The sequence below is a fragment of the Lithobates pipiens genome, unplaced genomic scaffold, assembly GCF_037356315.1.
Source record: "Lithobates pipiens isolate NorthernLeopardFrog02 unplaced genomic scaffold, aLitPip1_a1.2 Scaffold_18, whole genome shotgun sequence".
Taxonomy (NCBI): domain Eukaryota; kingdom Metazoa; phylum Chordata; class Amphibia; order Anura; family Ranidae; genus Lithobates; species Lithobates pipiens.
Window position 1 is genome coordinate 358,960,140 of NW_027507758.1, and position 13,688 is coordinate 358,973,827.

The 13,688-nt window shown below is 38.3% G+C and overlaps 1 protein-coding gene across 3 annotated transcripts in view; it reads right to left on the reverse strand.

The window, feature by feature from the left end:
• The window catches only part of IL1RAP (interleukin 1 receptor accessory protein), a 333,093-nt gene that overhangs the window by 76,591 nt on the left and 242,814 nt on the right, over positions 1-13,688 (reverse strand). The window lies entirely within an intron of this gene.

A 13,688-nucleotide genomic window follows, 5' to 3' on the forward strand; every position in this document is an offset into this window, starting at 1 on the left:
TTTAACTTCCTTTAACAGACCAAGCTATCCAGCAAAAGTGGCAGATAGAGGGTTGAGATAAACCATTTAACGCTGACAGGGGTGCTTACTATGGTCACCTTTTATTCATTTATGTAAAACCTTTAAGAAATAGAAAAAAAAAATGAATGCTGTAACTTCTTAACCACTTCCCGACCAGCGTGCGACGATGTACGTCGACAGAATGGCACGGGCAGGCATATTGGCGTACAGGTACGTCCAATATTCAATGCCGCCCTGCCATCGGGAGCGCGCCGCCGGGACCCCCGTGAGTCTGGTCGCGGGACCCGCGGACTCGATCGCATCCCCACGATCGTCTCACGGAGCGGCCGAATGGAAGAAATGCCGTGTAAACAGCATTTTTCCATTCTGCCTAGCAACTAGTGATGCTGATCTCTGCTCCATGTGATTGGAGCAGAGATCAGTGTTCACTAAATGAAAGCCCAACCCCCCCACAGTTAGTAACACACCCCTAGGAACACTTAACCCCTACACTGCCACCCACTGGCTAACCCCTTCACTGCCATTGTCATTTACACAGGAATCACTGCATTTATATAGCAGTGATTACTGTATAAATGACAATGGTCCCAAAAATGTGTCAAAAATGTCCGATGGGTCCCCCACAATGTCGCAGTCACAATAAAAATCGCTGATCGCCGCCATTACTAGTAAAAAAAAATAATAATAAAAAATTATTAATAAAAATGCTATAAAACTATCCCTATTTTGTCAACGATATAACTTTTGCGCAAACCAATCAATAATCGCTTATTGCTATTTTTTTTACCAAAAATATGTAGAAGAATATGTATCGGCCTAAACTGAGGAAAAAAAATGTTTTTTTATATATTTTTGGGAGATATTTATTATAACAAAAAGGAAAAAAATAATGCGTTTTTTTCAAAATTGTCGCTCTATTTTTGTTTATTGCGCAAAAAATAAAAAACGCAGGGGTGATCAAATACCACCAAAAGAAAGCTCTATTTGTGGGAAAAAAAGGACATCAATTTTGTTTGGGAGCCACGTTGCACGACCGCGCAATTGTCAGTTACAGCGACGCAGTGTCGAATTGCAAAAAGTGGTCTGGTCTTTGACCAGCGAAATGGTCCGGTCTGCAAGTGGTTAAAAAGCGTTCGCTGGAGTTCATCTTTAATTTGCTATTAAATTGATTGTAAAGTCAAATTTTTTTCCCTATAAAAAAACAAACAAACATGTTATACTTACCTGCTCTGTTGCAGTGGATTTGCACAGAGTAGCCCAGATCCTCCTCTTCTCGGGTCGCTCTTCTGTAATCCTGGCCCTCCTGTTTATTGCCCCCACAGCAAACAGCTTTCTATGGGGCACCTGAGCCGAGCCACAGCTCCCTGTATCCACCCCCTCTCTCTCCTGCTGTGTCTCAGCCAATCAAGAGGGAGAATCTCAAATGGCTGAGACACTCGTGGACATCGCTGGACAAAGAGGGACCTCAGGTAAGTGTTAGGGGGGGCTGCTGCACACAGAAGGCTTTTTATCTTAATTCACAGAATGCATTAAGATAAAAAAAAAAAAAAATCTGACTTTACAACCCCTTTGAAGTCCCTCTAAATCTGCTAGTGCAAGTAACACTACCATCTCCCCAGAAAGATAATGCTAGGTTCCAAAGGTGTCTCCACTCTTTCTCCAAGCAGGATGGAGACACCAAGACAGGAAGTGTGTTACTGGCCAGGTTATCAGATGAAAATAGAGGAAAAAGGACCCTCAAAAAAGAAAAGAAATGCAGCCACCACATTTAAGGACTGAAAGGCTGCCATGTATTACATTATTATCAAAACTAGTGAAAATGAAATATATATATATATATATATATATATACACACACACCGAAGTGCACATATAGCAAAATTCACAGCAGCACAACAATAACACCTAATTAATTCAGTGTCCAGTACAAAAATGTAATAATACAATATATATCATATTCCACATGCAAAGAAAATATAAAAAAAATATAAAGGATAATAGATTAAAAATGTCATAGAGAGAAAAAACAAAACAAGAGTCCAATAGCAGTCCTCTTTAACCACTTTGCAACCAGCCTCTATCATTATACCGTGGCAGGTTGTCTCGTTCCGGCAAAACGCAGTATCTGTACATCGGCCCTTTAAACAGCTATAGCAGGTGCATGCCCGCTGCACAGTGGGAGAAATGATGCACGTGGCCAGTGACCATGATGTCCGCCGGCCACGCGCGATCACTCCACAGAGAGCCAAAACGGGGATCTGTCAACGTAAACAGATTCCCGTTCTGTCAGGGGAGTAGAGAGTGACTGTCTGTTCCAAGTGAATAGGAACAGCAATCTCACTACTCCTTCAGTCAATACACGCCCCCCCCCCCTCCAGAAACACCTCCCAGGGAACACATTTAACCCCTTGATTGCTCCTAGTGTTAACCCCTTCCCTGCCAGTGACATTTATACAGTAATCAGTGCATTTTTTATAGTATTGCTAAAAAAGAAACCAGCATTACATTTTATAGGGAAAATACAAACTAGTGCAGAAACATAAAACATCAGACATAGTTAAAATATTTCAGGAACACTATGTGCCTCTATATGCAATTAATAAGGACAAAACAATAGAACAGGTTAAAAAAAGAAAAGCTAAAACTAGTGATTTTTTTTTTAAAAGAGATTGACCTAAATACAAACTCAGAAGATCAAATGAGAGTGATGGAAGAGGTTGTGAATGAGAATCCCTTAGGTAAGAACCCTGACGACACTATATTATAGAAAGTTCCAGGATATTTTAATCCCCAAGTTCTCTTCATACACAAATGGGATAGGAATGAAGTGGGCGATGAGGTAGGAGGCACTGGAGGCAACTATAACTATAAAACCAAAGGAAGGAAAATATGCCTCCCTCTGCTCCAATTATAGACCCATATCATTGTTCAATGTCGATACAAGATATTTGCGAAGGTAATGGCAGTAAGGTTGAAATTAGTAATGAATGAGTTTGTAGATGTAGATCAGGCTGGGCTTGTCCCAGGAAGAGAAACCCAGGACAATGGAATTAGAACACTCCTGGTGTTACATAAAATAACAGACTAGGACCCCCAGTCTGCTCCTGTCAATAGATGCTGAAAAAGCATTTGACAGGGTAGACTGGGGGTTCATGCAAGACACCTTAGTGGCAATGGGATTGGGCCCTAGATTCATGCATGGATCAAAGTGCTTTATAAGTATCCCACAGCAAGTGTAAAAGTAAATGGGTCTGCTAAGGGTCTTTCAAGATGTATAATGGTACTAGACAGGGCTGTCTCCCGTCCCCCCTGTTTGTGCTGTCTCTTGAACTGCTCTTGGCGAAGATAGGATTAGGTCAGGAGAAGAGGAACACAAGTTTGCCGCATATGCCAACAATATTCTGTTTTTCATAACCTATCCTAGAATAACTCTTCCTAAATTAATGAAAACGTTAAAACAATATGGGAAAATATCGAATTTTAAAATCAACTCAGCTAGATCTGAGATCTTAAACATTAATGTACCATTACAGGAGATTTAGACCTACTAAGAGGAGTTCCCATTTATCTGATGAGAAAAAGAATTAAAATATCTAGGTGTAAAGATTACTATCGCCCTGAATACGCTTTATCAATTAAACTTCTTGCCACTACTAAATTATATTAAACATATTAAACTAGAACTGAGTAAAATCGCATCAAGACATGTGTCATGGTTGGGGAGAATTAATATCTTTAAAATTAGTCTCTTGCCGAAGATCATGTATAAGTACCAGATGCTGCCGATCCCCCTTCCACAAGTGTATTTTAAAACTCTGAATACGATACTCCTAAGGTTTATATGGCAAGGAAAAAAGCCACGGATTAACATATCGGTGTCAATCAGAGATAAAAGACAGGGGGGTTTGGGGGTACCAGACCTTAAAAAAAATTACCATAAGGCGGTTCTCCTTTCTCGGGTGATAGACTGGGCAAAAAGTAATATAGATAAAAGATGGGTGGAGATGGAAAGTACAATAAGACTGCTTTGGGGGAAAATAATATGAATTCTCGCACACTTAAGGAACCTAGGGGAGAATACACATACAATGACACAGAAAGCACTAGAGATTTTGGACTTGACACATAAAAAAGAAAATTGGGGCTATAACTCTCAGTGTATTCCACTTAGACACAGATTTCTTTTTTCCACTGGGGAAAAGTAGTTTATTTGGGAATTGGATCAGGATAGAGAATGCACAATTAAAAGGTAATGGTGAAGGGTAGAATTTGCGTTTCAGGAGTTAAAACAAAAAAAAAATAATAAAAAAAAAGATTTGATGGTAATAGATGAGTGGCGGTATTTCTATCTGAAACATTTCTTTCAGTCCCTCCCCCAACCAGTGTGGTCAGTGGATAATTTGCTCCTGATGGAGAAACTTTGGCTGACTACAGTAAGGAGGAAAGGGATCTCTTCAATATATAAAATCTTGGTGGAAGGAAGTGGGATGGAAAGACCGCCATACATTGGTAAATGGGAAGAGAAACTAGGAAGACAGGTGAATGATATTGAGATGAGGAATGAGATGAGGTTATCTGTAATTGATGAAGATTTTGTTTAGAAGCCAACTTTGATTGGTTATTTGTAGGACATAATTTTTTTTTTATAAGAAACAAAGAAAATTCAATAGATTGAAAAAAAACAAAAAAACATGAAACACCTCCCAGGGAACGCAATTAACCACTTGATTGCCCCTAGTGTTAACCCCTTCCCTGCCAGTGACATTTATACAGTAATCAGGTAATTTTTTATTGCACTTGTCATTGTACAAGTTTCCCCCAAAAAAGTGCCAAAAGTGTCCGATCTGTCGGCCACAATGTCGCAGTCCCGCTAAAAATAATCACTGATCACCGCCATTACTAGTAAAATAAATAAATAAATCGATTCCCTATTTTGTAGACACTATAACTTTTGCGCAAACCAATCAATATATACGTTTATTGAGATTTTTTTCTACCAAAAATATGTAGAAGAATACATATTGGCCTAAACTGATGAAGAAATGTGTATTTTTTTGGATATTTATTATAGCAAAATGTAAAAAATATTGTTTGTTTGTTTTTTCAAACTTTTTTGTTTATAATGCAAAAAATAAAAACCACAGAGGCGATCAAATACCACCAAAATAAAGCTCTATTTGTGGGAAGAAAAGGACTTAAACTTTGTTTGGGTACAGCGTCGTATGACCACGCAATTGTCAGTTAAAGCAACATAGTGCTGTATCACAAAAAACGGCCTGGTAATTAAGGAGGAAAATCTTCCGGTCCTTAAGTGGTTAAACAATGAAAAAAAATGTGATGATAATCTCAGTGATGTCCTAATTAAGAGAAAACACCGTAAGATGTCCACCACCATATACGTCCCATCAGACCCACTCCCATCAGGGGGGAACTCCCCAAATTTATTTTCCTACCACTCTCATTGTTAGGCAAGCAAGCCATAAGAATCAGTTATTCAAAGATTCCTTGATAAGCCAATCCACTTCTCCACAGTTTCTTGTGGAAAAGGTGCATATCGATGGGTACATGAAAAAGAAAGGCTCCACTAGTGTAATATTGTAAAGCTCAATCTTTAATCTAAAAACAATACCCAATCCACTCACAAGTAAAACATCTTGTATCAAACATTGTATAGCTCCTGACATAATCAAGCGATCCCCCTCAGTCTCACCACCTCCATGCCGGCTGAAGACTATCCAAGAAAATGCCCATCGCTCTCACAATGTTACTGCAATGATTCTGGTTGCTGTCCAGTCACGCTCCGACGTACGTTTTGTTCCTTACAACTTTCTCACAGTAATTACAACTAGTAATTATAGCGATCTGCAGCAGTGATTACACAGGAAAACTGATCCTGGGTGGTCAGAGTATCACAGACTTATATGCAATTGAGCACTTTATGGATCACTTTTGTATCAATATTTATATTTTATGATGTGTGTACAGTCACGCTATATGATGTTGAAAGCTGAATGATGACTTTGGTCGTTTATATATTCTATTCTTGGATTTGATTTATAGGCACATCACTTTAACAATTTTGTTTTTTAGGTTTTTGCTGCAGATTCAGCAGATCATTAAGGGGATAGGGCAGCACATGATTCATTATTTATCTGTGAGTCTCACAAGTTAGTATGGGACGTGATTAGTGCTAGCAGCTGTCATTATACTATTATATGATAGGGAAACTTTGATTTGGTAACTCGTAAGACCTTTACTATTTTGAAGTTTTCATTGCTGTCTGTTGGGCCAATTAACCCTCTCCACATTTTTCCTTGGGACCGTTATAACTGGAAGTTAAACAAAATCTCAAATTGAGTTGTCTCAAGAATAGGAATAGAGGGGGAATCTTTCAATGAGAACTCTAGTTCTAGTGACCCTGGTGACAACAATGGATTTCCCTCACTTTTGAGGGATGTTCTCTAACTTCATGTTGTGTCTATGAAACAAAGTCAAGAGAATCTCCAGAATAGAACACAGATGTGAACCTGACAGGTGCTATAACTTTCCTGTACTTTATCCAACATAGAAAATAAATAAAAATAAAGATTTAAAAAGCTTTTGGTTTTTAGTTCTACTTTAATATGTGCTGGCTGCCTGTGTGCATTTAATTCCTCATGCGAAGGACTGAAGTCCTATATAAAATAAATTATGGAGTACTCTTAGCTCTCAGAGGCCGCACACGAGGAAGATTTGTTATTTATTTTTTAAATCAGTGTGACTACTGCTCCTCCACAATATGATGACAGTAAAGGTTGAAAACGAAAAATCTCATACCATAAGCCTTTTTTTTTTTTTTTTTAGCATCTTTCTCAGGCTCCTTATTTAATGTCCTCATGACTTTACAGAAAGTGATGGGAATCTGTGACAAGAACAAAGAGAATATGGTGCCTTCAGGTGTGTAACTCAACCAAAACTCCAGCAAAATCTAAGCCAATGCGCTTTGCACCAGCCATAAAGTATCACTGTGATATGTGTGGGGCTACAAAGACAACTATAAAATAAATCTGTTATTAATAACCCCATAACTCACTCAATTGCTATATATACACTATATTGTCAAAAGTATTGGGATACCTGCCTTTACATGCACATGAATTTTAATGGCATCCCAGTCTTAGTCTGTTCAATATTGATTTGGCCCACCCTTTGCAGCTATAATAGCTTCAATTCTTCTTGGAAGGCTGTCCACAAGGTTTAAAAGTATGTCTATGGGAGTGTTTGACCATTCTTCCAGAAGCGCATTTGTGAGGTCAGGCACTGATGTGGACAAGAAAGCCTGGCTCTCAGTCTACACTCTAATTCATCCCAAAGGTGTTCTATTGGCTTGAGGTCAGGACTCTTTGAAGCCCAGTCAAGTCCCCCCCCCCCCTCCCGACTCACTCCTCCGTGTCTTTATGGACCTCATTTGTACACTGGTGCGCAGTCATGTTGGAAAAGGAAGGGGCCAACCCCAAACTGTTCCCACAAAGTTGGGAGCGTGAAGTTGTCCAAAATGTCTTGGTATGCTGATGTCTTAAGAGTTCCCTTCACTGGAACTAAGGGGCCAAGCCCAACCCCTGAAAAATAACCCCACGCCATAATCCCACCTTCACCAAATAATTTTGACATGTATGTATCATATAATATATCATATTATCAACAACAACAAAAAAAAAATACAAATGCCAATTGCAAATTTATTTCCTATAAAATTAATAAACAAAAAATAAATAAAAAAAAGGGGAAAAAAATTTGTTTTTCTGTTTTGACCAATGTTTGTTTAAAAAAAAAAAAGTAATTTTACTGTAAATAAAATATACATGTTATTCTAAAATTTGTTTTGTTTAAAATTATTCTAAAATGATGGTTTTAGTATAAAAGCCACCCGAGGTTTCTCAAAGCCTCAAGCACAGCCAGCCTCCTTCAGCAGCCTGACATGTTGCTTATGATTATATATGCTGCATATATCCTAGTGTTCTTTGGGCTGATCAGCATACTCCGGTTCACAGGCACTGCGTCGCTATGGACAGGCGCAGGATCGCTGGCTCTATTACATCTGTCAGCCTCACAGCAAGCTTGCACATGTGGGAGGCCAATCGGTATACAGAGAACATACTTCTTCACCGGACTACATAAATTATTGATGTGCCTGTGCACTTTCTGCCAGTTTTGAGTGTAATGATTTTATGCTTTATTTAGTTATAATAAAAGGTTTAACAGCGCTAGGGTCTACACTTCCCTTTTTCTTTTCCTCTTTTTATTTTCAATTTGCCAGCTTACTTGTTAAGATACGCTAAGAAAGGTAACAAATAGTAAAAAGCTAATTAGGGCCATCTAGGGTAAACAAAGGGTTAAAAGGTATTACATAGGAATACATTTCATTTAAAACAACGTGTAAGGTTTTCTTTACCTGATGTCCCTTTGATCCATGTATGAATGAAATAGTAAATACAATTAAATATTACATGGATTTATTGTATTTATTCAATGCCACTTGTAGACTGTAAGTAGCATTTTACACAGGAGCAGCTGCCATTTAAGCTATGTAATACAAAGTAACTCCCGTGGTTCTTTTGACAGCTGGAAATTGCTGGTAATAATGCAGGACGTAAAAGATGCATCCTAAAAACTCTGTCGAAGTTTTTTATAGGACATATATGTCTTCTGTTCAAAATCCTCAAGTAACTCCAGGTAAAATGTACATAAACACATTAAAAGTACCTAAAAAGCACAAAAACCCAAAACAGTATGGACATAAAAGAGCCTGTATTTAAAACCTATCCAACACATTCTTCCAAAAAATTCTTTATCAGACCGTGAATCGCCTACCACAAACATGCAAAATATAACATTTTACATAATTGTAAAATTAAAATACCCATATTACGGATATATACCACCCATCGATGAACCAATTTCACTTAGAGAACAGCAGTCTGAGGAGGGCACACAAAGCACAGGTTATATTAATGTTATACTATTTACATCAGCACAAAAACAAACATTTTTCTTATTGAGAGTGCATCAGTAATTTAAAAAAAAAAAAAGAAAAGAAAGTATGAAACTGCAAAAAAAAAATCAAATACATTCTGTAGACAGTGAGGTAGGTATATGCCAATTAGTGTCCACATGATTCTAGGTTGTAATTCCAATATGAAATAGTCAAACTTAACACTAGAAATTACAAAAGCGAAACTGTGCCAAAATTGATACAATACTTCCCTGCCACTGGTTGGATATAAATCCAATCTGCTTAATCAAATTAATTCAAATCTACTAATTAATCATGATGCAAAAACATATATGATTCTTAATTATAAAGTGCTGTGCAATAAAGTTGTGCAATATATTGGATATACAATACTGCAATACAACAAATATATGTAGACAAACATTTCCAATGTAAAGAATGTGCAGTCCAAATATTAAGTACTTAAATGAGGTGCTGTATTTCTCAAACATCCAAATGTGCCTTCTTACTCCATCACACATGTGTTATTACTGTAATGGCCGGGATATATAAAAAACATTCATAATTCATGAAACATTCAGCTAAGGAGTTGTCATACCAGAGGAGCGCCCCACCCGCCCACCAGAAAAGGTTGAGTGAATATTCCTTTCCACATGGAGAGCGGTGGTCAATACACAAACCTTATATTGAAACAAAGTCACCTTCAACAATAGTGCCCCTTTTCACAAAACCAAAAGATATTTACCTGTTTTTGTTCTCCTTCTGAAACCACTTAAAACAAGAATAGAGAGAAACTGGTTCTTCAGACAATCAACTTATTGTGAACCAGAAATCAAAGATATTTACCTTCCCACGCTGAGGACATCCACTCAATTTCTTTGGTCGACCATGGCGAGGCCTGTTATGAGTGGAACCTGTCCTTTTAAACTGCTGTATGGTCTTGGCCACCATGCTGCAGCTCAGTTTCAGGGTCTTGGCAATCTTCTTATAGCCATCTTACAGGCCGTCTTTATGTAGAGCATAAATTCTTTTTTCAGATCCTCAGAGAGTTCTTTGCCATCAGGTGCTATGTTGAACTTCCAGTGACCAGTATGAAAGAGCGAGAGCGATAACACCAAATTTAACACACCTGATCCCCATTCACACCTGAGACCTTGTAGCACTAATGAGTCACATGACACCAGGGGGGAAATGGCTAATTGAGCCCAATTTGGACATTTTCACTGTACTCAAGTAGTTTAGACATTAATGGTGTGTAGAGTTATTTTAAGGGGACAGCAAATGTACACTGTTATACAAGCTGTACACTCACATAAAATATTTACAAAAATGTGAGGAGTGAATAAGTATTAGTTGCTCGCAAGAGTTTAAATAATCCAGTATTTTGTACCTACGCAATGTAAGGAGGTATAGCTCTTATAGAAGATATAAAAATGACACATAGTATGCACTGACGATCTCAAGATACAAGGTGCCAACTGAAAAGTTGAGTATAGCAGCCATACAAACTGTACCTGCCAAAAAGTACTCAAATTTAGAGTTCACTGGATATCATCAGACAGTGTCTGCTCATGTGCAGTAACAGAAAGGTTACAAATAACAAAGTCTCCTACTGAACCATACTGTCCACATGTCCAATATTAAAAATGTGTTATTTTCACCTGTCAGGGCTGGCTTAGCCCTTCCTCCTCTGGGATAGCCGCTCAGCTGTCGGCTAATTGCCAGCTCTCTTCTCTTTCCACAGTTACCAGCTGTTCCTGATGATGCTCGTCTGACCTGCCTATTTAAAGCCTTTCAGCTCACTTTTTCCTTGGCCTTCGCGTTGGTCACATCACAAGGAACCATCTCCTGCAGTTTGTTTTAAAGACTGGCTTGCTGACATCCCTCCTGGCTTCTTATCCTGCTTGCGGTTGCTCTCCTTGGATCCCTGACTTCTGGCCTGGCTGATTACCTGATCTGGTTAATGAACTTTGGACTGGCTGACTACCCGATCTGGCTACTGGACTCTGGCTATGCTTGACTACGCTTTTTTCTATTTACCTTTTATTTTTTATTAACAAGTGTGATTTAATTGTACTTCTGTCTCAGTCTGATTCATGGTTTCTGACATCACCAAAAGATGATTCTCACATTAGCACAATAAAAAGCAGTGTCATATAGTATTGTGCACATACCAAATTATTGATGGTAGAATTGTGGGCTCTTTGACCAGTGTCCCCCCAAAAATATAGTCATTACAATCCTGTGCATATGGACAGTTCAAACATTGATTAAACAGCCAGTATACTTATCAAATCTGGATAAAACATCACAATAAGGAAAGTGAGCATCTGCATTGAGTCCAGATATATTTAAGATTATCATCCAGATAAACCCATAACATGGTCCATGATTCCAAAGTAATAGCTCGTAAATTTTCCAATGCCCAATAGTCCACTGCTCAAGGCCACAAGAGGGGCACGATATTGGCCTGGTCCTTCCTTTGATGCAGCTGGGTCGGGAACAGTGTAAGGCATGGCACAGGAATAGATGGAACAAACTAGGCTATATCTTTAATGTTGAGGCTGGGTTCACACATGCAAATTAGAGGTGCGTTTCCCTGAATCCAATTCGCATTACAGGAAAGTGTGACTGGCTCTTAATGGAGCTGGTTTGCACACCTCCGGGGGGACCGCGGTCCAAATTGCAGAAGGTTCCAGTGCGTCTTCTGGTCCGTTTCAGCCAAAAATCCTGACCCGATTTGCACTTGAAATGGTGAACGTACACATATAGGACCCCCTGCAGTGAGCCGCAGCCGCAGCTTGTGTGAACCTAGCCAGAATCTCTGTTTCTTGTGTTTACTAGCCACAACTTGCACTACAATAAGCCATGGTAATTGCAGTGACTGTATGTTACATTATTATAATTTGATATCTTTGAAGCTTGTGGTATGCGATTCATGGTCTGAATTTTTTGGAAATATATTTTGCATATCTTTGAAAGAGGGCAATGACTCATTAGGCAATGCATCCAGGATCAGAATAACAGTTCCAGTTAAAGTATTCACCTTAAAAAAAAAAAAAGTCCATAATGGTGACTCCCGTACTTTTATCTTCATTTTGTACATTGCATTCAATACAGCATGCCTACTGTATCATACGGGGAACTCTTTTTACAGGTTTTTACTGTTTACTTTGTCCTGAATAGGGAGATTGTCCTTCAATTTCTGCCCCACAGACTGGCAAGAAATGAGCGCAAAGTTTCCCATTGTGAGGCAAAATGCCACCTTTCACAATTGTTGCCAATACAGTTGTTCTGGGAACAAGGGGACATTGATATTAAAAACCTGACAGACATTACTAAACCTAACTGCTCTAATGAAACAGTTAAACATTTTTTTTTTAAAGTTCCATGTAAAGATATTCTGACAAACAAACGCCCTCTAAATAAAAGAAAACATAAGACCTGTTTCAAAACACATTCAGACTGCCATCATTCATGGTGCAAGGCCTTGAATCTGGCTTCATCCTGCTTAAAATGCAATAAAGACTTTCTACTGGTACTAATGTGTGTTTCCATCTTTGCTATACATTACCCACATAATTGGGATCCTGTTTGCCAACTGCCAGATCAGTAACAATTAGCTACAAAGAATGCCAAAGACTAAGTCCCAATTACATTGAACCCAGCAAAGATGCATATATTGTCTATTTTTTTTTTGTTCAACTAAAGACTGTGATGAAAATGTTGCCCTTGTCTAACAAGGAAAAACACTGATCTGTCTAATAAGCAGTGACACATAAGCAGAGATAACAAATGCTGCCCTTTAGACAATATGTAGTTCTTACTCGAAATTGCTCTATAAAACAGCACAGTCACTGTTGTGCTGTAAATCATTCAGTGTGCAGCTTAAAAAATATTTCATTCTTATAAAAAAGCCATAAAGCAGGCCATTTGTCAATAATTCTGATCTAGATATACTTTTTAAAATTCTCAGTTTCTGTACTATAAAAATTCATCAAAAAACATATAAATTTAAAAAAAAATATTCACGAATGCTGGCATGCTGTTATTAAGCACAAACTACTATTTTGCAGCAATTTTTGCTAACCAGTATCTTTTTGTCCAGATTCACATTAATAAAGGGATTTCTTTTTTAATCACTTGTCAACAGGACACTTTCACCTCTTCCTACTTAGGCCAATTTTTAGCTTTCAGCGCTGTCACCCTTTGAACAACAATTGTGCTACACTGTACCTAAATTACATTTTTATCATTTTTTTCACATAAATATAGCTTTCTTTTGTGTGGTATTTAATCAATGCTGTTTTTTTTATTAAATTTTTTATAAAAAATAAAAATAAAAAATTGATGAAAATTCACAAAAAAAAAGAAAAAAAAATTCTTAGATTGTCAGTAAATTTTGAAAATAAGTAATTTTTCTCATTCACTGATGTGCCCTGTTAAGGCGGCACTGATGGGCACAGATGAGGTGGCACTGATGAAGAGGCACTAATATGCCGTACTGATGGGCACTGATGGGCAGCACTGACTGGCATCACTAATAGGCACTGATTGGGGTCACAGATGGGCACTGCTTGGGCTTTACTCTAATCAGGGCACTGATGATCAGTGCCCCTATTACCAGTCCTGGTCTGTCCTGTGAGGAGATCCCGCTGATCGGCTCTCCTCGCCA